The following is a 27,634-nucleotide window of genomic DNA, read 5'->3' on the forward strand; positions in this document are numbered from 1 at the left end:
AAAGGGTCATGGAGTCTGCGTCTGGATGTTTCCTCGTTCAGCAAGCTCACTAAGTTTGGTGGGACTGACGGCCATCTGTGGGGTCCTGGGCCTAAATGGGACGAAGCGGGCAACACCGGGCAGGCTGAGAGGTCGACCTCTGGCTTTTAGAGATGCTGGAGCTCGACTCGCCGCCGAAAGAGGCGACCGTGAATAACACTACACCGTAGCGAAGTCGGGGTTCTGCACCTGCCCTACTTGTTCCATTTTTTGTTACCTAGTTGTTATTAGGGCACAGTTAGTTGCTGTTACTGAATATACACAAGTCCGCCTGCAACGCAGGAGACGCGGAAGGCCCAGGTTCGATCCCTGAGTCGGGCAGATACCCTGGAGAAGGAAATGGCAACACACCCCAGTATTCTTGCCTGGAGAATTCCAAGGACAGAGGAGCCTGGTGGGCTCCAGGCCATGGGGTCCCAAAGACTGAAAGACTGAGCACTGACTATTGAATATACACATGATTTAAAGGAATTTTCTCCCGTCGTTCACCTGTTCAAAAAGTCTGTAGTTTGCTTAACTGCAGAGACCACCTTCCCATCAGTTTCCTGTGAGAATTGCACAGACAGGCTGAATGGTGAACTGGTGCTCTACACACGGTTAAGAAGGATACATCCCAAAGTCCTTACCTTGGCGTTTGAAGTCCTTGCACAAACAGCCCCCAACCGTCCCTCCAGGCTTTATACTTGTCCCCACACCTTGCTAAATTCTGCCCCACATCCCCGTGAATAGGCTGCGCACCCCATGGGTTCCAGACCCCTCTCCATTTATCTGACTCCAGTTTCTCCTTCAACCTTCCCTTAACACAGCCCCTTCCCTAACTGCAGAAACCCACAAAGAAACCTCACTCCATTTGTCTGTACAGCATCTTCTCTGCACTACTCCTGAAAATAACGAAGAAAGGGGCAGGGGCCTCCTGCCGACCCCACCACCACACCAAAACTCTGAAGTACACGTCTTGTTTTAACGTTTTGAATACAAAATATTTTTAAGTTATTCAATGATTCAAAACACTTTTAATATAAAAATGAGGACAGTGAGACTTGTCCTGGGTCTGTGCTTCCAGTGCAGGGGAGCCAGGCTGCATCTCTAGTCAAGGAAATAAGATCCTGCAAGCTGCCCTAGGTAACCAAAAAACAAACAAAAAGCAGAAAAACAAAACAAGGCTTTGGACTGGTCAGCTATTGCTCTAGGCTCCAGGCTCTTCTGTTCATGGAATTTTCCAGGTAGGAATACTGGAGTGGGTTGCCATTCCGTGCTCCAAGGGATCTGCCTCTTACAGGGCTTGAACTCAAGTCTCCTGTATTACAGGTAGATTCTTTACCATCTGACCAGGGAAGCCCTATGTTCTATACTTATCTGCAAAATATACCTCGTTGGCTTAAAAATCAGGTACTATGCTTGAAGCTTTAAAAAAAATGAAGTGAAGATAGAAAAAAGACCTTTCCCACCTCAGTCCCTCATCTGTTCCTACCTCCAACAAAAGTACAACTATTAAAAGTTGTTTAGTATCCTAGCACCCTCATTGCCTTCTTTCTCCATATCTTTTAAAGTTAATTTTTTTGCCTTTATGTTTGTGTTTTAATTATACAAATAATATTTACTATTTAAGTCTTCCAGATGCAACAATTCAGAGACATAAAATACAGGGCAAAATTTGAGGAACCTTTTATTTTTCCTCATTTTCCTCCCCATCATTTTGCAGGGACATTTTTCTAATTGTTTTTTTCTGTTTACCATAAATGGACTGTATATATTGTTCTGTGTCTTCCTCTTTTTTAATTTCATAATATGGCTAGGAAGTTACTGAAATTATATGTGCCCATCTCACATTTTTAATTGTGATGTAGTATAAGTAGACCATATTTATCCAACATTTGTTCTGTTGCTTTTAGTTTTTTCACTGTTAGAAACATATGCCTTTCAACCTAAATCTTTGTGCCCATTGTTTTTACACTTTTACAACCCTAGATGTAGGGTCCTAAACTTACATTTAATGAATAAATAATAAAAAATGAATTTAAACTTGTCGAAGTCTTCATCAACTTACATTTCAAACAACAATTTAAGAGAGGACCTGATTCCCCACATATTTGCCAAACATGATAGTATCTGTCTCTCAAAACTTGTTTTAGTATAAGAGGAAGTCATGTGCACAGGAAGCCAGACACCAAAGACAATATACTTCAACGAAGGTGTTAGAAGTTTGGATAGTGGTTAGCTGGGTTGGAAGGGGGAACGGACTAGAAAAGAGCATTAGGGAATTTCAGGGTGCTGGAAATGTTCTATGACCTTAATCTGGTGTGGTTCCATGGGTGTTTACATATGTAAAGTTTTTCAAGTTGTACACTCACTAGTAATGCGCTTTAACACCACACCTATCAGTTCAGTTCAGTCGCTGTCATGTCCGACTCTTTGCGACCCCATGAACCGCAGCATGCCAGGCCTCCCTGTCCATCACCAACTCCCGGAGTCCACCCAAACCCATGTCCATCGAGTCAGTGATGCCATCCAACCATCTCATCCTCTGATGTCCCCTTCTCCTCCTGCCCTCAATCTTTCCCAGCATCAGGGTCTTTTCAAATGAGTCAGCTCTTCACATCAGGTGGCCAAAGTATTGGAGTTTCAGCTTCAACATCAGTCCTTCCAGTGAACACCCAGGACTGATCTCCTTTAGGATGGACTGGTTGGATCTCCTTACAGTCCAAGGGATGCTCAAGAGTCTTCTCCAACACCACACTTCAAAAGCATCAATTCTTTGGTGCTCAGCTTTCTTTATAGTCCAACTTTCACATCCATACATGACTACTGGAAAAACCATAGCCTTGACTAGATGGACCTTTGTTGACAAAGTAATGTCTCTACTTTTTAATATGCTGTCTAGGTTGGTCATAACTTTCCTTCCAAGGAGTAAGTGTCTTTTAATTTCATGGCTGCAATCACCATCTGCAGTGATTTTGGAGCCCAGAAAAATAAAGTCAGCCACGGTTTCCACTGTTTCCCCATCTATTTCCCATGAAGTGATGGGACTGGATGCCATGATCTTAGTTTTCTAAATGTTGAGCTTTAAGCCAACTTTTTCACTCTCCTCTTTCACTTTCATCAAGAGGCTCTTTAGTTCTTCTTCACTTTCTGCCATAAGGGTGGTGGCATCTGCATATCTGTGGTTATTGATATTTCTCCCAGCAATCTTGATTCCAGCTGTGCTTCCTCCAGCCCAGCGTTTCTCATGATGTACTCTGCATAGAAGTTAAATAAGCAGGGTGACAATATATAGCCTTGACGTACTCCTTTTCCTATTTGGAACCAGTCTGTTTTTCCATGTCCAGTTCTAACTGTTGCTTCCTGACCTGCATACAGATTTCTCAAGCGGCAGGTCAGGTGGTCTGGTGTTCCCATCTCTTAAAGAATTTTCCACAATTTATTGTGATCCACACAGTCAAAGACTTTGGCATAGTTAATAAAGCAGAAATAGATGTGTTTCTGGAACTCTCTTGCTTTTTTGATGATCCAGCGGATGTTGGCAATTTGATCTCTGGTTCCTCTGCCTTTTCTAAAACCAGCTTGAACATCTGGAAGGTCACGGTTCACGTATTGCTGAAGCCTGGCTTGGAGAATTTTGAGCATTACTTTACTAGCGTGTGAGATGAGTGCAATTGTGCAGTAGTTTGAACATTCTTTGCATTGCCTTTCTTTGAGATTGGAATGAAAGACCTTTTCCAGTCCTGTGGCCACCGCTGAGTTTTCCAAATTTGCTGACATACTGAGTGCAGCACTTTCACAATATCATCTTTCAGGTTTTGAACTAGCTCAACTGCAATTCCATCACCTCCACTAGCTTTGTTCGTAGTGATGCTTCCTAAGGCCCACTTGACTTCACATTCCAGGATGTCTGGCTCTAGGGCAGTGTGAGTGATCACACCATCGTGATTATCTGGGTCATGAAGATCTTTTTTGTACAGTTCTTCTGTGTATTCTTGCTACCTCTTCCTAATATCTTCTGCTTCTGTTAGGTCCATACCATTTCTGTCCTTTATTGAACTCATCTTTGCATGAAATATTCCCTTGGTATGTGACAGAATGTTGTCCACTGGAGAAGGGAACGGCAAGCCACTTCAGTATTCTTGCCTTGAGAACCCCATGAACCATATTAAAAGGCAAAAAGATAGGATATTGAAAGAACTGCCCAGGTCGGTAGGTGCCCAGTATGCTACTGGAGATCACTGGAGAAATACTTCCAGAAAGAATGAAGGGATGGAGACAAAGCAAAAACAACACCCAGTTGTGGATGGGACTGGTGATAGAAGCAAGGTTCAATGTTGTAAAGAGCAATATTGTATAGGAACCTGGAATGTTAGGTCCACGAATCAAGGCGAATTGGAAGTGGTCAAACAGGGGATGGCAAGAGTGAATGTCAACATTCCAGGAATCAGCGAACTAAGATGAACAAGATATTACATATCATTTTAATTCAACAACTGTGCATATTTCCCATATTTGCTTTATATATGTGTGTGTGTGTGTGTGTGTGTGTGTGTGTGTGTTTTGTGGTGTGTGTGTGTGTGTGCGTATAAAGACATCAGGACCTATTACGCCTGATTTCTTCGGTGTGTACTTCTGAAATAGAAAGGCATTGTCTGTATACCACAATACCATTATCACACCCAACCCAATTAACCATAATTCCCTAAAATTAGGTAATTCTTGTTTCGTATTTCCTCACCTGTTCCTAAAAATTTTTGTTTCTTGTTACTTGTTTTTTTTTTTTCCCAGAACAGGATCTATTAAATGACAATGTGTTGCATTTGGCTGTTAAATTTCTTAAATCTTTTAATCGAGACAGAAAGTTCTTAATGTAGGTGTCCATGGATACCATCAAAAGGTCCATGAACTTGGATGGGAAAAAAAATTACATTTTACTGTCATCAAATTCAAGGTGAAATTTAGCATTTCCTTTCATTATAAATAAAGGTAACAAACCATGATAAAATCAGCACCTGTGGTTTTCTCACAATAAAAATGTTTTTTTCATTATCACTTTAGCTCTTGCCTATATCTCAGAGATATTATTTACAGTCACCATTGCTTTGAAATCACTAAAGTTATTAGATCTTGCCTGTGCATGCTGAGTCCTGTTCAACTCTTTTCAACCCCTACAGCCCTTCAGGCTCCTCTATCCATGCAATTTCTCAGGCAAGAATACTGGAGTTGGTTGCCATTTCCTCTTCCAGGGAATCTTCCCAACCCAGGGATGGAACCAGAGTCTCCTGCTTGGCAGGCGAATTCTTTATCACTGAGCTACCTGGGAAGCTGAAGTTGATGACAACTACTTAATGTAAGGTATCCTAAAATAAATTTAAAATAAAAATCACCTCCCCAGTAGAACACTGACTGCATTTGCTTCCTGGGGCTACCATAACAATACTACATGCTGGATGGCTTAAACAACACACGTATTGTCTCACAGTTCTGGAGGATAGAAGTTCAAGAGCCAGGTGTTGGTAGGGTTGCTTCTTTCAGGAGGCCCTGAGGGAGAATCTGTTCCAGCATTTTCCCTCAGCTTTTTTATTTTTAAAAAAATATTTATTTAGTTATTTTTGTTGTGCTGGATCTTAATTGTGGCATGAAGAATCCTTAGTTGCAGCATTTGGCATTTAGTTCCCCAGCCAGGAATGGAACCCCGGGCCCCCTGCATTGGGAACTCAGAGTCTTAGCTACTGGGCCACCAGGGAAGTTCCAGTTTTTGTGTTTTTTTGCTAACAATCTTTATCATGTCTTGGTTTATAAACTCATCACCCTGATCTCTGCCTTCATTGCATATAGTACTCTCCTTTGTGTCCAAACATGCATTTCTAGGGGCATGCCTGTGTCCTTATTTCCCTCTTTTATAAAGACACCAGTCATATTGGATTAAGTGTACATTCTGCTCTGATATGCCTTCATCTTACTACATCTGCAACAACTCTATTGCCAAATGAGGTCACATTCTGAACTATTAGGGGTTAGGACTTCAATGAATGAATATCAGGAGAACACAAATTCAATCCGTATCACTGATCTTCAATTTAAAATGGATGTCTATTTAAAAGTAATATATTATCTTAATTGACTTCTCATCACTTTACCAATTTGTTTTTTCTCTGACAGAGTTTGCCTTTTGAAAAATTGTACCTTACTTCCCATCACCTAGAGATGAAGGATTCTTTTGTAATAATAGGAGTATTTAGGGATCTTCATTTTCAATTGCAAAATTTTCCATGTGTTTCTTTCGAAGTCTGAAATTGTATCTTGAACAGCTGATAATAGCATATGATAATTGTGGAGAATGTTTGATAATTACTGGGAATGACAGAAAATATTTCAGATAAGAAAAGAATTTATAGTTCTGAACATAAAAACATAGTTTTGCCCTAAGAAATTGAGTTATTTCAGGAAAACATATGGAGGAAAAGATAATTACTTGCTTTGCAAGCGTGCTCAGTTGTGTTTGACTCTGCGACACCATGGACAGTAACGCACCAGGTTCCTCAGTCCATGGAATTTTCCAGGCAAGAATACTGGAGTGGTTTCCCATTTCCTACTCCATGGGATCTTCCTGACCCAGGAATAATACCCAAGTCTCTTGGGTCTCCTGCATTGGCAGACAGATTCTTTACCACTGAGAGACCTGGGAAGCATGCTTTGAGATTTTTTTTTTTTTAAATTGAAGTCTCAGTTCAGTTCAGTTCAGTCACTCAGTCATGTCCAACTCTTTGTGACCCCATGAACCACAGCACGCCAGGCCTCCCTGTCCAACACCAACTCCTGGAGTTCATCCAAACTCATGTCCATTGAGTCGGTGATGCCATTCAACCATCTCATCCTCTGTCATCCCCTTCTCCTTCTGCCCTCAATCTTTCCCAGCATCAGGGTCTTTTCAAATAAGTCATCTCTTCACATCAGATGGCCAAATTATTAGAGTTTCAGCTTCAACATCAGTCCCTCCAATGAACACCCAGGACTGATCTCCTTTAGGATGGACTGGTTGGATCTCCTTGCAGTCCAAGGGACGCTCAAGAGTCTTCTCCAACACCACAGTTCAAAAGCATCAATTCTTTGGTGCTCAGCTTTCTTTATAGTCCAATTCTCACATCCACACATGACCACTGGAAAAACCATAGCCTTGACTAGACGGACCTTTGTTAACAAAGTAATGTCTCTGCTTTTTAACATGCTGTCTAGGTTGGTCATAACTTTCCTTCCAAGGAGTACGCGTCTTTTAATTTCATGGCTGTAATCATCATCTGCAGTGATTTTGGAGCCCCCCAAAATAGTCTCTCACTGTTTCCACTGTTTCCCCATCTATTTGCCTAGTTGATTTATAATGTATTAGTTTCTGCTCTACAGCAATTCAGTTATACATATATATATATATATATATTCTTTCTTATGTTCTTTTCCATATGGTTCATCACAGGATATTAAATAAGATATGCTTTGAGATTCTAGTATTGCTGCTGGAAATATGTTCGGTTTGGGTTAAAAACTTAGGGGAAAAAAAAGAATTAAGGAAGCCCTGTGTCTGTTCTTAATAGCTCCCTGATTAATCACTGAAACAATGAAATAATCTCACAGTGATTTAAACAGCCTATAATAGTCACTATCCCTTCCCAAAGGCATAAAGTAAATTGATTTACTTAGAGGAATTCAAGGATATGAAATAAATATGCATAGTATAAACCCTGTGAGTTAGAGTTGGTCTCTGAACTAATTTTCAGTATTGAGAACATAATAGTTAAAATTGTGCGTTTCAAACATTTTGACAAAGATCACTTCAGAAATATTTATGAACCCTTTCAATTTCATTAATCTTTCATGTCTTCCGTCTCCTAATCTTCGGCATTCCGCTGCCCTTGGAATAGACTACTCCATAACAAATATTTTCCTACACAGATAATCTTTAACTGTGTATTTATCATATGAAATTGTTTACTAGCTTCATTGTTTCCTGTTTTAACTTGTTCAGTTGTAATAGTTTTTAATGCACTGAATTGTGTGAAAATAAAAAACTCTGGACTGAGGTCAGTTATATGTTGAGTTGTTTGAAAATAAGATCCTCTGGATTGAGATCAATTATTATGAAGGATGAGAACTGATAGTGAATTTGAAAAGTTTGGGAGAACAACCACCCAACATGGGACTCAAACCCTCAACCCTGGGATTAAGAGTTCAGCACTCTACCAACTGAGCTAGCCAAGAAGCTAAAAATGGTCCTTTTTCTATGTCTTTTCTAAGTAATAAGATCAGTTTAACTTGTTCCAAGACTTATATTTTGCATTTAACTTTTTACTCATAATTTTTTTGGTCAAGTTTTTACTACTCTCAGAATTGTGTTTCATTTCTGATTCTGTGCACATAAATGTTCATTGTTTAATAATGTATTTTTTAAAAAGTAATGTATGTAAGCAGTCCTCTAGTGGTCAGTGGTGAAGCGGACTGATACACGCAATTCTGAACTACTGCCAGGAGAACTGATCTTTTCTACTTTCTAGAAAAGATCAGAATACAAAACACAGCTGTAGAGCTGGCTGGCCTCTCTAGGCCCTGAGTGGCTTTGTGGTTTCCAGCATTTTTCTGTGGCAGGAGGATGGTTCCATGAAGCCATGCCTCATTGTTCACATACAAGAAGATTATTAAAAATGATAAACTGGGAGACTGTGATTGACATGTATACACTACTATATATAAAATACACGACTAATGAGGACCTTTTGCACAGCACAGAGAGCTCTATTCAATGCTCTGTGGTGACTTAAATGGGAGAGGAGAACTCTAAAAAAGAGAAGATACACATATGCATATGGGGGCTTGCTTGGTGGCTCAGTGGTAAGGAACCTGCCTGCCAATGCAGAAGATGTGAGTTCCTGGGTTGGAAGATCTCCTGGAAGAGGAAATGGCAACCCATTCCAGTATTCTTGCCTGGGAAATCCCATGGACAGAGGAGCCTGACAGATACAGTCCAAGGAGTCACAAAGAGTTGGACAGGACTTAGTGACTAAAACCACCTCGTATATACGTATAGCTGCTTCACTTTGCTGACAGTGGAAACTAACATAACATTGTATAGCAACTGTACTCCAATAAAAAATAACTTTTAAAAAAGGCATTGCTATAATCCAGTATTTAGGGGAAAACAAATAGAAGTATCAAACATTAAAAAAAAAAAGCTAATGCAATCTCAGAAATAAATTGAATTAATTTTGATGGTTGCTCACACATAGAGCTATTAATAAAAGGTAAAGCCATTTATCCTATAGTATGTGAGCACCTCTGTGTGGGAAGAGACCATTATTCCAAACCTCTCTCCACTAAAATAAAAAAAATTAGACAAATTTATTCTGCTTTTTCAGTAGGAACTATAGTTTCCAGTAATCAAACAGACCCAGTTGATGAGGGAATGTTCTAAACTTTATAGGGTGGAGGGGTGGGAGGAAATGTAGTACTAGAAAAAGCATAAATTGGCAAATCCCAGGATTATCCATTGAGGTTAAACTCTTTGGCAACTTTCAATAAGGATTACACAGGGTCAAAGCAACACTACACAGGTCACTTCCTAGACCAGGATCCCCAACCTCTGGGATCTTATGCCAGATGATCTGAGTTGAGCCGATGCGATGAGGATAGAAATAAAGTGCATAGTAAATGGTAATGCACTTGAATCATCCCAAAACCATCCCCCTGACCCCTGACTGTGGAAAAATTTTCTTCCACAAAACCAGTTCCTGATGCCAAAAAGGTTGGGGGTCACTATCCTAGATGCAAGGGGTCACTCTAACTGTACAGTGAAGAGATCAGGCTGTCACCACCATACTGAGGAATTAGAGTTTTGCCAATGGTTTACTAATCTTCAACAAGATTGTGTCTTTAGTGGTGATATAACAAAGTACACAAGCTCAACGGTAATTATTTATGCTAGCCAAAAAATGTTTTACGTGGATCCATCAACGATTAGATATTAATTCCAGCTTACAGGAAATAAAGAGAGATGAGAAACCAAATGAACAACAGCACAAAGAAGCAACAGGACAAAAATCAGAAAGTGGGAAATTCCGCAGGACAACAAACCAGGTGTCTTCAACAAGTAAGTACTTTATTTTCTAAAACTATCTTCTAAGTTAAGAGAGAGAGAGCGGCTATAGTAATCAGATGCAATAGGTGATCTTGGATTGGATACTGTTCTGTATTGTCTATGTGTTTCCTTTGTTTAAATTATGATAAAATAAAACAAAATTTACCATTTTAACCATTTTTAAGTGCATAGTTCAGGGGCATTAGTATATTCACATTGTTGTGCAACTATCACCACCTTCCAACTCAACTCCAGAACTATTTCATCTTCCCAAATTGTTAAACATTAAATGGCTTCCCTGGTGGCTCAGACGGTAAAGCATCTGCCTGCAATGCGGGAGACCCGGGTTTGATCCCCGGGTCGGGAAGATCCCCTGGAAAAGGAAATGGCAACTCACTCCAGGATTCTTGCCTGGAGAATTCCATGGACAGAGTAGTCTGGGAGGCTACAGTCCATGGGGTCAAAAAGAGTTTGACAGGACAGGACTGAGAGACTAAAACCACCACCACCATCACCCGTTAAACAACTCCTTGTTCCCCCTCTGCCCATGACCACCACCATTCTACTTTTTTAATATTTATTCATTTATTTGTCTGCACCAGGGGCTTCCCTGGTGGCTCAGCAATAAAGAATCCACCTGCAATGCAAGAAACCCGGACTTGATCCCTGGATCTGGAAGATCTGCTGGAGAAGGAAATGGCAACCCACTCCAGTATTCTTGCCTGGAGAATCCCATGGACAGAGAAGTCTGGTGGGCTACATTCCATGGGATCCCAATGAGTCGGGCATGACTGAGCAAGTAAAACCACCACCACCTATCTGGCTGTTCCAGGTCTTAGTCAAGGAATGAAGATCTTCCATCTTTGTTTCCAGCATGTTTCTGACCAGGGGTCAGACCCTGGCCCCCTGTGTTGGCAGTATGTACTCTTAGCCGCTGGACCACCAGGGAAGTTCCCTGCTTCCACCTTTGACTCCTGTGAATCCTGCTGCTCTGAATGTGGTGTACAGATATCCGGTCAATTCCCTGCTTTCAGTTCCTTTGGGTGTCTGTCCAGAAACAGAATTGCTGGATCACATGGTAATTCTCTGTGTAATCTTTGGAGGAAGTTCCTTTGGAACTTTCCCCTCTATGGTAAGTCACCTCCACAGTGCTGGGCTCTGTCTCTTCTTCTACAAAATATGAGATGGAGGGAAAGACAAGATGAGAGTGAAGAAGGGGAGGCTGAGGCTGAGATGGGATGGGTGGGAAAATGGATAAGCAGAATGGGGTCAATGCTCACAGTGGAATATGACACAGCCACAGAAAGGAGTGAGACTCTGACACGGGCTACAACGTGGATGCTCTTTGAACACACAGTGCTTAGTGAGAGAAGCGGACACAGAAGGATGCACTGTCTTAGTCTGATTGGGCAGCCATAGCAAAATAGAAGGCTGAGGGCTTCAGCGACAGAAATGCATTTCCTACCGCTCTGGAGGCCAGACGTCTGAGAGGAGACTGTCTGGATGGTCAGGTTCTGGTGAAGTTCTGTTCTTGGTGGGGTGAAGAAGGAATTCACAGGACCTGGACGCCGTCTCAGGCCTGTCCGTGCAGGTCATGTGCAGCCACGTCTCCAGTGGACTCTGAGCTCTGTGCTTAGTGCCTATGGGAATGACAATGGAAGGATAAGACCCCCTCTGGGCAGGGGAATCTTGAAGATCACATCCAGGCTACTCATTGCCTAAGAGGAAACATACCGTAATCACCCCTGCCTCCAGACAGGTCATAAATTTTTTTCCGTATCTATCGGGATGTAATCACAGGTTAACCAATTATTAACTGGTTGGAACGTGACCACGGGCTTATTGATTATTAACTGTTTGAACACATAACACGTGAATGATGGGATTATTGTAGTTGTATTTACCCTTCCTTTGTTTATGTAAGTTTCAAGGAATTTGGGGTGATGGGTTTGGACACGTACACATGGGGTATAAAAGATTTTCACAAATGTTGGTCGGGGCCCTTGGCTAAGAGGAGACTGCCTTGGGCCCGCTGGTGTAATAAACTGCACTCCGCTATCTGCATCGTCCTTCTGAGTGAGTTTGTTTCCCGGAACGCGTGGCTATAACAGGGGCTGGGGTCTTCACTACATGTTCACATGGAGGAAGGGCTGAGGGGGCTCCTTGGGAGTCTCTTTTATAAGAGCATTAATCACATCCATGGGGTCTCTACTCTTATGACCTCATCACCTCCTCAAGTCTCCCCCTCCTCCCACCATCACCTTGGGTTAGGTTTCACCAAGTGAATTTTGGAGGGACACCAACATTCAGCCCAGAATAACCACAAACTATATGATTCCATTTACAAGAAACATCCAGAACAGGCAAACCCAGAGAAGTGGGTGAGTGGTTCTAGGCAGTAGGGAAGGGGAAGGGCAATGGGAGGGTCTCAATAAACCCTGCATTTTAGGATATTCAGAAATAAGCCAGTTCTGACTCCATGTTGGAACTGTTTCTTTGACTTGCTCTCTGTTAATTTTGTTACTGTAATCACACATAATGGCCCGCCTCAGAGAATCCTGTCCCTCTGCTTGACTGTTAAAACAAAGTGCCTTTGTTCAGAAGACAGTAACACATCCCATGCCTGAGGCTTCCTGTTGTTCTATAAGATATGATTAATGGCCATTTTAGTTTGTCTCCTTACCTCCTCCATCTTTAATTCAGGAAAGAACCTGGCATCCAGACCCTGACAAAACGGTTATTTGGAGACATTAATTGGCTATCTTCTTTGTCAGCCAGCCCTCAGAATGCAGTCCTTGCCTCCACACCTGGTGTCATGCAGGGAGCAAAGCAAGCTTGGACTTCTGTGTGTCCACACTGGAGGGACCCCTGACCTTGCTCTTGATCTCTGCCCTCAGCTGATTTTAATCTGCATCCTAAGCAGCTCTATGCCAAAAGGTAAAAAGTAAGGTAAAAAGTTTATTGAAAAGAAAACTACCAACCGGTGAGCTCAGTGAAAGAGGCAGGCCTTTGAACATTTAAATCCTTTATAAGGGGGTAGTTCTCATGGTCTTTGCCTTGAGAACTCAGGCCAATCATCTTGCTTTGTTCCCCCCACCCATTTGTCTGTACAGCACCTGACTCTATGCTAAATACATCCCCTATCTCGTGTTTACTCTTATAACACCCTTCCCCTTGTAGTTACACCTCAGAAAGCAGACCACCGAACTGCCAGACTCAATTAGTGTGTTACTGACGCGAGTTTATGACTGTCTTTGAAACAATGCAAGAGGGAGAAATCAAGATCCTGTCACCTTTGTTCCTCATCACTGACTCCTGAATGCGAGCCCTCAGCTTATATAAGCCTCTAAACTCCTCATGGGGGACGCGGGGCACAGTTCTTGAAGCTCGAGCCTACTGTGTTCCCATCTCCGCCAACTGAGAATTACAGCCACTTTCTATTTCCTCCAAACTCTGTCCATAAATTTTATTTGGCTTCACCAGACAGAGAAAACCAGGATTTTGGCCAGCAGCAATTCTGGTTCTTAGCCATTGTCAATCATGCTGCCCTGAAAAGAAGGGTGCGCGGGTCATTGTGAATTCTGATTTTCTTTGGGTCTAAGTCCAGACGTGGGATTGTCGGATCACATGGTTTCTGGATGTTTAGTTTATAAGGAACCTCCTTGCTGCTTTTTATCATTCCTGCACCCGTTTACATCCGTACCAAGAGTGTAGGAGTGTTCCCTTTTGCCTCCATGCCTTGCTAGTCGGATTCTCTGTAGATGTTTTAGATGGTGGCCATTCTGACCTGTGTGAGGGATTTCTCATGGTGGTTTTGATTTGCCTGGGCTTAGTGAGCAGAGTACTTTTCCTGGTGTTTTTTGATCTTGTCCAGCACGAGTACAGTTTGCCTCTTGAAATTCTCTTCTTGAAAGTTGGCCCTGTTTGAGTTCCTTTCCGATGATTTACCCCAAGACATGACTGAAGGGCAGGTGTCATTTACAGACCTCCAGGCCTTGGGAATATTAAGAGCCTAACAGCACCCATTTTACCATCTGAGCTACCAGGGAAGTCCCAACAGCACCCATTTTAAAGTTGTTCTGGAAAGCAGTCCTGAGGAAACAGCATTACTTCCTGCACAACTCTGGTCCTCAGGCAATGAGTCTTATGGAAAACTCTGCTCCTGGATCGTCAACTAAGGAGAATGTGCCAGAAGAAATACCCAAGGCTCTCAAGCCTCCTTTCTCCTCCCCCTTACCCTTTATTCCCAGAACACATTCCAGTTTTTGGAATACCACTCTGCAAAGGGTGCTATCATCTGTCAGTGGGGCAGCCCTGAGGACAGAGGCTGGAGTTGGGAAATCCAGCCTAGGGGACGCATGGTGCCCAGGGGACCTTGCAGCGTTTCCGGCCCAGAGGCTCCACCATTTTTGGGGTGAAATAGGTGTGGTTTCTCTGCAGGTAGGCCCACCTGGATCTGGAGATTGGGTGCTTATGCAGATAGCAACAGGCCCTCCAGGTCCATCGTAGGGAGCACATGTCCTGCCACATGCCCCCACCTCTCTGCCCCGAGACCCTCCGGTCTTGAGACCGAAGCCTGCTCAGGCTCCAGGGATGTGACACCAGGCCAGGTCATATGGTGTGCGGGCAAGAGTCAGCATTCTTTATTTCTTTTCTTTTTTATGTTTTTATTCCCTAATTTGAATTGGAATATATAGCTGAATGACAAGGTTGTGGGTTCTTTTTTTCTTCCATTTTGGATCTATAGCAACTAGATTCACTTACACATAGTTGTACATATGTTCTTTTCCATGTTCTTGTCCAGCGTGGGATATTACAGAGTGTTGAATAGGATTCCTAAGTTCCACAGTAGTTCCTGGTGGCTTCTTTTTATAACATTAGCCTCCCTATGTTAGACTGAAACAGCTCTTTTCTCCCTGATCCACACCTTTATTTCCTGGGGACCACAGTTTCTTTTCTGCCTGTGAGACTGACTCTCTTTGGTAAAGAAGTTCATTTGTACCCATTTTTAGATTTCAGCTAGAAGTAATATATGCTAATATGTCTCCGTGTGTCCCTCACTTCAGTTAGTGTGGTCATCTCTACTTTCTTCTCTAAGGCTGGACATAGCATTGTGCTCTGCTTCTTTATGGCTGAGTGACGTTGCTTCCTGTCTATATACCCTATCTTCCTTATCTGTTCATCGGTCCTTCTGCACCTAGGTTGCTCCGTGTCTTTGCCCAGGCATATGATTGCTAGCTCTGAAGGTACTTCTACTATTTTGTTTTTTAAGAACCTCCATACTATTCTCCCTAGCGGATCTCCACTATACATTTCCAACCACAGTGCGGGAGAATTCGCTTCTCTCCTCACTGCCTCTAGCATTTATTTTTGTACAAACTTTGAGATGGCCATTCTGACCTGTGTGAGGTTGGACTTTGCTTTGTGTTTGTGTAAGAATTAGTGATGCTGAGCGTGTTCTCATGTGCCTAATCACAGTCTGTATGTCTTCCTCTAAGAAATACCCATTTCTATGTTTGGCCCATTTGTGTCTTGGGTTGTTTGTGTTTTTGATATTGAGTTGTATGAGCTGTCTGTATGTTTTAGAGATGAATTCCTTGTGGGTATCTTCATTTGCAAACGTTTCTTCCCATTCTGGGTTGTGATTGTCTTTCATTTAGGGTTTCCTTTGCTGTACAAATGTTTTATGGTTAATTAGGTCCCATTTTCTTACTTTTAGTTTATTTTTCATTAATCTAAGAAGTGTATCCATAAAGACCTTGCTGTTTTTTATGTCTATATGTGTCCTGCCTATGTTTTCCTTAAGCTTTCACAGTATCCATCCTCACATTTAGATCTTTATATTCTTTGGAGTTTATTTTGTGTACGGTGTTAGGGAGTAGTCTAACCTCATTTTCTTTGCCTCAATAACCATCACACCATCCTTCACAGTGTCTGTGACCGATTTATATTCCCAGCTTTAGGGGAGGAACTCTCCCTTTTCTCCACACCTTCACCGGCAGTTATTGTTTGTAGAGTTTCTTGAGAATGGCCCCTCTAACTGGTGTGAGGTGATAACTTGCTGTGGTTTCAATTTGCATTTCTAATATTTAACAATGTTGACATCTTTTCATGACATTCTTTTTAAAGGGTCAAAAATTTGATATTGTGTGAAAAATGACAGAATGATCTCATTTCATTTTCAAGGCAAACCATTCAACATCACAGTAATCCAAGTCTATGTCCCAACCACTGATGCCAAAGAAGCTAAGTGGAACGGTTCTGTGAAGACCTACAAGACTTTCTAGAACTAACAGCAGAAAAAAGAGGTCCTTTTCATCATAGGGGATTGGAATGAAAAAGTCAGAAGTCAAGAAATACCTGGAGTAACAGGCAAGTTTGACCTTGAAGTACAAAATGAGGCAGGGCAAAGGCTAACAGAGTTTTGTTAAGTGAACACACTGGTCATAGCAAACATCCTCTTCCAACAACACAAGAGACGGTTCTACACATGGACATCACCAGATGGTCAATATCGAATCAGATTAATTATATTCTTTGCAGTTGAAGATGGAGAAACTCTACACAGTCAACAAAAACAAGACCATGAGCTCCTTATTGCCAAATTCAGATTTAAATTGGAGAAAGTAGGGAAAACCACTAGACAATTTAGGTATGACCTAAATCAAATCCCTTATGATTATACAGTGGAAGTGACAAATAGATGCAAGGGATTAGAGCTGATAGAGTGCCTGAAGAACTATGCATGGAGGTTCGTAACATTGTATAGGAGGCCGTGATCAAAACCATCCCCAAGGAAAAAGAAATGCAACAAACATGGTTGTCTGAGGAGGCCTTACAAATGGCTGAGAAAAGAAGAGAAGCGAAAGGCAAAGGAGAAAGGGTAAGATACACTTAACTGAATGCAGAGTTCCAGGGAATAGCAAGGAGAGATAAAAAGGTCTTCATTAGTGAACAATGCAAAGAAATAGAGGAAAACAAAAGAATGGGAAAGCCTAAAGATCTCTTTCAGAAACTTGGAGATGCCAAGGGAACATTTTATGCAAAGATGGGCACAATAAAGGAAAGAAATGTCAAGGACCTAACAGAAGCATAAGATATTAAGAAGAGGTGGCAAGAATACACAGAACTATACAAAAAAGTTCTGAACGACGTAGATAACTGTGATGGCATTGCCACTCACCTAGTCCCAGACATCCTGGAGTGTGAAGTCAAGTGGGCCTTAGGAAGGATTATTATGAACAAAACTAGTGGAGATGATGGAATTGCAGCTAAGCCATTTCGAATTCTAAAAGATGATGCTGTTAAAACGCTGCACTCAATATACCAGTAAATTTGGAAATCTCAGCAGTGGCCACAGGAGTGAAACATGTCTGCTTCATTCCAATCCCAAAAACAGGCATTGCCAAAGAAAGTTCAAACTACTGCACAATTGCACTCATCTCACACACTAGCAAAGAAATGCTCAAAATCCTTCAAGCTAGGCTTCAACAGTATGTGAACCGAGAACTTCCAGATGTACAAGCTGGATTTAGAAAAGGCAAAGGAACTAGAGATTGCCAACATTCATTGGATCATAGAGAAAATAAGGGAATTCCAGAAGAGCATCTACTTCTGCTTCATTGATAGCACTAAAGCCTTTGACTGTGTGGATCAAAACAAATTGTGAAAAATTCTTAAATAGATCGGAATACCAGATTTATGCCTCCTGAGAAGCCTGTATGCAGGTCAAAAGCAACAGTTAGAACTGGACATGGAATAATGGACTGGTTCCAAATTGGGAAATGAGTACTTCAAGGCTGTATATTGTCACTCTGCTTTATTTAATTTATGTGCAGAGTACATCATGTGAAGGGCTGGGCTGGATGAATCACAAGCTGGAATCAAGATTGCCAGGAGAAATGTCAACAACCTCACATATGTAGATGATACCACTCTAAAGGCAGATAGTAAAGAGGAACTAAAGAGCTTCCTGATGAGGGTAAATGAGGAGAGTGAAAAAGTTGGCTTAAAACTCAACATTCAAAAAACTAAAATCGTGGCATCTAGTCCCATAACTTCCTGGCAAATAAATGGGGAAAAAATGAAAACAGTGATGGACTTTATTTTCTTGGGCTCCAAAATCACTGCAGATGATGACTGCAGCCATAAAATTAAGACACTTGCTCCTTGGAAGACAAGCTATGACAAATGTTTCTTCAGCCATTCAGTCATTTCTGACTCTTTGTGAACTCATGGACTGCAGTATGCCAGGCTTTCCTTTCCTTCACTATCTCCCAGTTTGCTCAAACTCATGTCCATTGAGTCAGTGATGCCATCCAACCATCTAATCCTCTGTCGTCCCCTTCTCTTCCTGCCCTCATTCTTTCCCAGCATCAGGGTCTTTTCCATTGAGTCGGCTCTTGGATCAGGTGGCCAAAATATTGGAGCTTTGTTTTCAGCATCAGACCTTCCAATGAATATACAGGGTTGATTTCCTTTAATATTGACTGGTTTGATCTCTTTGCAGTCTAAAGAACTCTCAAGAGTCTTTTCTAGCACCACAATTAGAAAGCATCAATTCTTCACTGCTCAACCTTCTTTTTGGTCCAACTCTCACATCCATACATGACTCCTGGAAAAACAAGAAGCTTTTACTCTCACATATGGGATATCAAATTTGTCATCACACATTTTCTGCTATTTTTAGACTCTTGGTTCATACTCCATGTAACCATGTAGTGTGGTAATTAAATACAATTAGAAACTAAGCTTTATTTTAAGGATGTGGTTTGCCTACCAGCAGCATAGGAATGTTCCATTTTCTGCAGCCCCTGTTACTTTGGTATGACATCTCAAAACTCAGAAACTCTTACTTGTTGTTATGATTATCAATTTCATTTTAGTTCAGTTTGAACAGAGAAGCAAAAAAATGAGGGGGCCAAGTTTTTAAGGTCTCTTTAGGGAGAGAAAGGAATCTGTTAGAAGACAAAGTACATGTAGCTTGTGGGCTCTTTGAGTCACTCATTGCTTGAGGGAATTTCTTTGTCTTTTTTTCAAGTGTGATCTTTCAATCATATAATAACAAATAACAGAATTAGAAGAAACTAATTTGAAATGATGGCTTGCTTCTACCCAGAAAATCTGAACACAAAGGAACCAATGTGAACCACAAAGATCAGGGTGCCAAGATTTTATGAATATTTTAGGTTTGCAAATAATAACTAGTATGCTTGTTTTTTCAAGAGTGTATTTTTACTCTGATAAATAATAAACCTTTCCAGAAGGCTGTCAGTGTGGCTCCTGCTGGAAGCCTGGGATGCTGGAATCAGGCCACTTCCTGTTGGTCATTACAGGACACTGGGCTGCACTCTAAGAATATCTTGGCTCTCCCCAGGATCTGGACCATCACGGGGCCACAGAAATTGGTACCAGTTTTGTTTTGCCTGTTGAAATGTTTAATGACAAAGGTTCTTTCAATTCCTGATGTGGGTGAAGTGTGGAGCCCAGTGATGAGTTCTTTAAGAAATGTACATCCGAGTTCCCACACGAGGGTGAGCCCCATGTCCAACAATGAGAGACCCTGCATGTGTGTGGCCTATGCCTCGTTGGAGAGCATTTTTCAGCTAGTTTAAACCTGACCAAGTTCTGTCTACATGGCAGATATAGACCTCTCTGAGTCCTGTCTAGGGGTTCCCTTGTTGCTCAGATGGTAAAAAATCTGCTTGCAATGCATGAGACCCGGGTTCGATCGCTGGGTTGGGAGGTTCCCCTGGAGAAGTGAATGGCTACCTACTACCAATATTCTTGCCTGGGAAATTCCATGCACAGAGGAGCCTGGCAGGCTACAGTCCATGGGGTCACAAGTGTCAGACATGATAACACTTTCATTTCACTTTTCAAGTCCTGTCTACACTGATTATGTTTAACAAGACTGTGTGCTTTGTGCAATGAGAACATTTAGACCTGACCGTGTTCTGTGTTCACCAGGACATAGAGACCTGGGTAAGAGACCTGGCCTGGTCTCTGTCCTGGAAAACTCTGTGCCTGCATCTGATGTCCGTGCTCAGATGTCTGGGGTCTGGGGCTGAGGTGGGCTTCTCTGGGTAATCATGCTCTCCTCTGAGTGGGGTTCCATGGCCCTCCCAGGGGTCAGCGCTGCGGTAGGGTTCGTAGTCTTTCCCCTGCCAGGTTCACCTCCCTGGGGCTCCTGGAGGCTCCTCAGGTGGGCTACCTGGTAATTACTCCAATTTTCCAGCACATTCAGGTTGAGTAGGGAGGCAGGTTCACCTGGTGAATTGCTTCCAGGGCACAGGGATCCTGCAAAAAGTCATTGGGCAGCAGGTGAGGTTGCTGCTCTGGTCTCTTTCAAGTTGACTCTCTCCTCCGAAGAGAACAGAGCTGCCCCTCGTCTCTCAGCCCAGCTCTCCTGTTTTCTCAGCACCTCAGCGGGACAGAAAGACAGAGCCTGCCAGAACCAAGGTAGTGTGCTCACCTCTAGCGTGAGCTTTCAAACCAGCAAAAATCACACAGAACCACAGTGAAAACAGTAGGGGCCTGACTTCTCAGGGACAATTGAGGGGAGAGGAGATGGACCCTATACTTCTTTCTAGGGTCCCAGGGGTCCCAGAGACCTGGCTTGTTTATACACTGGGGGCCCATTGACCACAGCCATGGTGTCCTAACCGAGGGGATGTGTGACCGAGGGGATATCATGAGTCTTACCCCATCTGCATGGGTCAGGATTGTGGGTACAAGGAGACCACACACACAAAAATAAGAAAAAAGGAAGAATACATGAGAGCGTCATTTGTGTTTAGGAATTCATACTTTATGGTATTCACTTTATCCAGGCATATGCCTGTTTGCCTCTTTACCGCCGGGAGGTTCACCCTTCCTGGGGACTTCTCAGGTGGCTGCTGCTAAGTCGCTTCAGTCGTGTCCGACTCTGTGCGACCCCATAGACGGCAGCCCACCAGGCTCCCCCATCCCTGGGATTCTCCAGGCAAGAACACTGGAATGGGTTGCCATTTCCTTCTCCAGCGCATGAAAGTGAGAAGTGAAAGTGAAGTCGCTCAGTCATGTCTGACTCTTAGGGATCCCATGGACTGCAGCCCACCAGGCTCCTCTGTCCATGGGATTTTCCAGGCAAGAGTACTGGAGTGGGGTGCCATTGCCTTCTCCTCTCATGTGGCTACCTGGTAATTATTCCAGTTTACCAGGACGAGCATGGCGGGAAGGGAGGCAGGTTCACCTGGTTAGTTGATTGCAGGGCACATGGATCAGGCAAAAGCCAGTGGGCAACAGGTGAGGTTGCTGCTGTGATTTCCTTCCAGTCGACCATCCCTACTCAGCAGGAAGCAGACCCGGCCCTCATCTTCCAGCCCTGTGTCTGGTGTGTTTTCTCAACAGTGGAACAAAAAAGAACCAAGCCTGCCAGAACCAAGGTAGTGTGTTCAACATTATCATGACAGCTGTAAAAAGAGTTAATATCACACAGAACCAAAGGGAAAAGAGAAGGACTTCTCTGGGACAAGTGTGGGGAGAGGAGACCGACCCTGCCTCTTTCTACCATCCCAGGGGGTTACAGGAACCCACTCGCTTCCACCTTAGGGGCCCAAGCAGCAGAGACCTGGTGTCCTAACCAAGGGTCGTGTGACCCCAGGTCTGGGGATTGTGTGGGTCTCACCCCATCCACATGGGTCAGGTTCCTGTACCCGGAGACCCCATATCTGCTCTTTACCTGCAGTGTGTCCTGTCCCCTTGGAGCTTCCCAACATCTGAATTGAGGGTGTTGCCCTGATTAACCTGTGTTCCTTTTTCTTCCCTTCACCTTGTCGCATTCATATGGGGTCAGGCACCTTTGGGTGGGTTGCTTCTCTGTGTTCTTCTGAGTGAAAACCTTTCATGGTGTCATTAGTATCATAGCATATCCCATATGTAATCATAGGGGTCACCACCTGGTGTCCCCTAAACCAAACTCGGGTAATTTAATTTGTAATTTGTTATTTTATATTGGAGCAGAGTTGATTTCTGGTGTTTTGTTTTAGGTATATATATTTAGGTATATCTATTTAGGTATATAGACTTGCAGGAGACATGGATTCGATCCCTGGGTCGGGAAGGTTCCCTGGAGAAGGAAATGGCAACCCACTCCAGTATTCTTGCCTGGGAAATCCCATGTTCAGAGGAGCGTGGCAGGTAAGCACAAGTGGTCAAGTTGTAGTTACAGAAAATGTCCACACGGTGGCAGCAGTTTTCATTCCCAGCTCTGGGACAACTAGAATTTTTTTTTTTTTTTTTTCATGTTTTAAAATAATTTTTATTTATGTCTTTACTTGCTGTCCTGGGTCTTCGTTGGTGCCTGGGCCTTTCTCTAGTTGCATTGAGCGGGGGGCTCCTCTCTAGTTGCGGTGCACAGGATTCTCACTGTGGAGGCTTCTCTTGCTGCTGAGCACAGGCCCTAGGACTTCAGTCGTCGTGGCTTCCAGGCTCTGGAGCGGAGGCTCAGTGCTGCTCAGTCACTCAGTCGTGTCTGACCCTTTGCGAATCCAAGGACTGTAGCCTGCCAGGCTCCTCTGTCCATGGGATTTCCCAGGCAGAAATACTGGAGTTGGGTGCCGTTTCCTTTTCCATCAGGCTCAATAGTGGCACATTTTTAACGAGTAGTGGTACAAACACTTCTAACCACAACATCATTCTTCTGTGTTCCTACAGTATCTTATGCATACTAATTACCATGCTATACTAAAATCCTATTTAAATGTCTGTCCTCTCCCCTTCTGGACTGGAAGATCTCAGTGGACAAGGCCTACGCCCAACTTAATCTTACACCCCCAGCACCTGGCTTATGTTTAGACGTTCAAGTGAACTGAACACATCCCAGTTAACTGTTTTGTAAATTTGAGGGGAAGGTATGAGATTCTGGGAAACTTGCTATTTTGGCCTCCATTCTGAACTTGGGTACAGAAAGACAGTAAACAGTCTGAGGCAGATAGGGACACTAAGGTAAAAATGTGTCCCTGGAAGCAAGGTCATCCTAATACCACAGTCCTATTAACTTTACTATACTGTTGGAGTTTGATGAGTAGGCTCTAAGAGTCTCCTTCAATCATTTTACAATGACCTTTGCTGAAACAACAATAACACAAATAAGATAGTGAAATTACTGGTGGAGATATAGTGCAATATTATGCTCATGTGGTTCCTTTTGAAGCATTCACAACTCCACAATAACTCTTTAAAAGAAGCAGACACAACAGAATTTTCACAGAGTAAAGGGGTTAAATTTAAGGAATCTACTGATAGAGTAACTAAAGAGTCAGAAGATGAGAATTCTGGTCTCCATTCTCTCACTAACTTCTTATTTGACCTTAGGCAAACCATTCCATTTCTCTGGGCTTAGAAGAAAGACTTAGAAGTTCTAGATCCTAGTTCTCGGTAAACTTGAACAAGCCACTTTGCCTCTTCAGATCCACATTTCCCTCATTTATAAAATAATCTGATGATATAACAGCTCTAACAACCTAGGATTCTAAGCTATAGGCTACTGTTGCTATGAACAATGAAATTCTATGGAATCGGTATGTTTGTATTAGAAACAGGATGTATTGATAAAACATTTGGCAGAGAGAAGCCTCAGACCTCACTTGAGCTTCCCACCCCAAGTTTCAATTCAAATATTTCTCTCGAACTACACATAAGCACTGGTCCAGGCTACTGTACTTTGAATTCCCCTATTCTTAATGAAATGCCCAAAGACTGACCAGAGAGGAATGGAAACACGTGCTTCCCAGACCATACATCAAGCTGGTCTCATGATGGTCTCCATCTTTTCTACTGGAGCACTTTGCTTATGCCATCCACTGTCTGGACTGAGCCAACTTGTCTCTTTTGATTTAAATTCTTTACAGCTCAGTTCAAATCTCACTATTTCTCTTCTAGCCCACATCCATCTCTCCCTCTTTCAAACATCCACAATACAACACACTGTTGTGGTAGAGATTAAATGATATTTGTAAAGAACATGGCACCACACATGACATATAGCAGTGGCTCAAAAAAGGATAGTAGTTGGTGCTTTACCACACTTTAGCACTAATCACATAACCTTTAATTCGGTGCATCCTAAATTTAATGTGCTTGTGAATCACCTGGAGATCTTATTCAAATGCAAATTATGATTCTGTAGGCGTCAAGTGGGACCTGATAATCTGTAGTTCAAAAAGCTCCTGCTTAAGAAGGGTTCTGTGCCCATCAGTCTTCAGACAAGTTCATTGCCTAACCATTGTCTATTTGTGCCTTTTAATTAATATTGCTGTGTATTAAAGAATAAGCAAGTCCTAATGCCCAAAGTATATTAAAAGTAGAGGTTGTGTGTGTGTGTGTGTGTGTGTATGTATATGTATATATAATGCATGTGTGTGAGTGTGTGTGTTAGTCGCTCAGTCGTGCACAACTCTGCAACTCCAGAGACTGTAGACTGCAAGGCTTCTCTGTCCATGGGATTCTCTAGGCAAGAATACTGGAGTGGGTTGCCATTTCCTTCTCCAGACAACTAGAATCTAAGAAAGACTTGGCTTCCTAGGCTGTGAACTGGAGTGGAATGTGCCTGAGCAAACCCCCAAGGGCTTGTGTCTCACTACTTTTCCCTCTAAAGCTTCACCCTTTTCCTCCAGACTCATCCCAACCGGGGCCACAGCACCCTGCTGAGGTGCTAGGAGGCTGCACTCTCAAGAAGGAGGCTTAAACTGGGAACCCCAACCCCAGGAGAACTGAAAGCTAGGTGGCATTTCCAAGGTCCTTGAGGCCAGACCGTTGTCACAACATCCTTTGGGTGCGCTAGGGACTATGGGCCCTGTCAGAGCAAACCAGAGGTACAAGCTTAAGCGGGGCTCAATTAAGAGCACCCTGTCTGATGGTTTCAACTCCACCCCAGTCCAGCCTCTGGACTGAAGCCTGCTCACGCTGCAGTGATGGGATAGCAGCCTGGGTCAGGAAAGTCAGCAGGAATAAATTAGGCAAGGCTTTTCTTTTTATTCTTTAATTTCATGCCTGTGGTATGCTTGAGTATAGTGGTTGTGCAGTATTGCGCCTGTTGTCAGTATCCCGCGACCTGATTGAGCGATGACATGTATGTAAAGCATATGTCTCTTTTTCAGATTCATCTGCTGTAGAAGTTATTGCAGAAAGTGGAGCAAAGTTCCCTGGGCTGAGCATCATGTCCTTGCAGAGTATCTGTTACATATACAGATTTCTATGGATATGGTAGAGATACAGATCTCTGTGGAAGGAACAAAGAAAGGAAGAGGATAATCATTGTGGATTATCTACTAACATACACGTTTTTGTGTCTTCCTAATTCATCCCTGTCCCTTTGGCTTTATTTATTTATTTTTTGGAGTTCTTTGTGTTTGAATTCCCTGAGGCTCTTTTTATGTTGTAATTGAATTCCTTTACGTCTCTTTTTTTCTTTTACTTGAAGGGACATCACGTGCTAGTCTTCCTCTGTCTGGCTGACTTCACTTAGTGTTTGATTCTCCAAGATCTATCTCTGTGACTACCAGCAGCATAATTTCATGATTTCAGTAGTAGCTTTCATTCCTGAGTAATAGTTCATTTTCTGTATGTACTACATTGTTTTTAAGCTTTAATCTGAAGGTGGGCATTTTGCTGGGTCTGTGTTCAGGCTGTTTTAACTAGTGCTCAAGTGAACATTGGGGTGCATGCAACTTCTTGTAATATGGTTTTCCTGGGATATAGCCCCAGGTGTGGGAATGTCAGATGGTAGGTTTAGCTTGCATTTACTGTTTGTAGACTTGTGAGCTTGCATTTACTGTTTGTAGACTTGTGAGGATGGTCAGTCTGGTAAGATTTGATTTCTCCTTGTCATTTTGGCATTCCCCCTGTAATATTAGAGATGCTCAGCATCTTGTCCTGTGACAGTAAGTTTTTGTTTTTCTCTCCTTCATGGTTGTGAGGAAAATTTACCAGTTTAGTTGATTTTTTTGTTTATATTTTTTTCTGCAATATTCTCCCCAGGACCTTTCCTGAAGGCAGCTGTCATTAACAGCCCCTGAATTCTGTTGATGGTCAAGTTGTAGTTATAGAAAATGTCCACAAGGAGGCAGCACTTTTTCCACACCCAAATCATTCTTCAGGCAACCACAGCCTAAGGAAGAGCTGGCTTCCTAGGCTGTGAATTAGTGTGAAGTGTGCCTGAGCAAACATCCAAGGGCTTAGTCTCAATACTTCTTCCCCCTAAAGCTTCACCCCTTTCCTGCAGACTAATCTCAGCCTGGACCATAGCACCCTGATGAGGTGCCTAGGAGGCTGCACTCTCAGGAAGGAGGCTTGAGCTGGGGACCCCAGCACCAGAAGATGTGGAAGCTGGGTGACTTTTTCAAGGTCATCTAGGCCAAAGCGTCAGGACACCATCGATTGTGTGTCCTGGGGACTGTGGTCCCTGCCAGATCAAACCAGAAAGTACAAATTTAAGAGGGGCCGTAGTGAAGAGCAAGAGCTTCCCTGGTGGCTCAGGTGGTAAAGAGTCTACCTGCAATGCGGGAGGCCCAGGTCCAATCCCTGGGTCCGGAAGAGCCCCTGGAGAAGGAAATGGCTACCCACTCCAGTATTCTTGCCTGGAGAATCCCATGGACAGAAGAGCCTGATATGCTACAGTCCCACCACAGTCCAGCCATGAAAACAGCCTGCTGAGGCTCCAGGAATGGGATGGAAGCCCAAATCAGGTGAATGGTTCATATCTGAGGACAAGATTGCTGGATGCATCTAATATTCATATAGAGGTCAATGGACATGAGTTTGAGCAAGCTCTTGGAGATGGTGAAGGACAGGGAAGCCTAGCATGCTGCAGTCCATGGGATTGCAGAGTCAGGCATGACTGAGCAACTGAACAACAATATATCCTATATGAACACATGAGTGCAAACTTAATGAATGAAAATACAATTTTCTATATTTCATGTATGAAAATTTGTGCATATTTCATGTCTAAAAATATAATGTTCTTTATTGTATGAAAGTATGCATGAATTTTCATATATAAAAAGATGGGTACATATTTCATGGATGAAAAATAGAATTTTCAATATTTCATATATGAAGAAATAGGTGCATATTTTATGAATGAAAATATAGTTTTCTATAATTTAAATATGAAATCATGGGTGCATATTTCATGGCTCAAAATGAAATTTTCAAAGTTTTATATATGAAAACATGGGTGTATATTTCTTGTATGAAATAGGATTTTCTGTATTTCATATATAAATCATGGCTGCATATTTCATATATGAAAATAGAATTTTCTGTATTTCACATATAAATCGTGGGTGCATATTTCAAGGATGAAAATAGAACTTTTGAATGTCATATATGAAAACATGAGTGTATTTCATGGATGAAAATGGAATTTTTAATATTTTATATATGAAAACATGGATGTATATTTTATGAATGAATATAGAATTTTCTATATTACATATATGAAAA

This window comes from Odocoileus virginianus, chromosome 16, assembly GCF_023699985.2.
Source record: "Odocoileus virginianus isolate 20LAN1187 ecotype Illinois chromosome 16, Ovbor_1.2, whole genome shotgun sequence".
Classification (NCBI taxonomy): domain Eukaryota; kingdom Metazoa; phylum Chordata; class Mammalia; order Artiodactyla; family Cervidae; genus Odocoileus; species Odocoileus virginianus.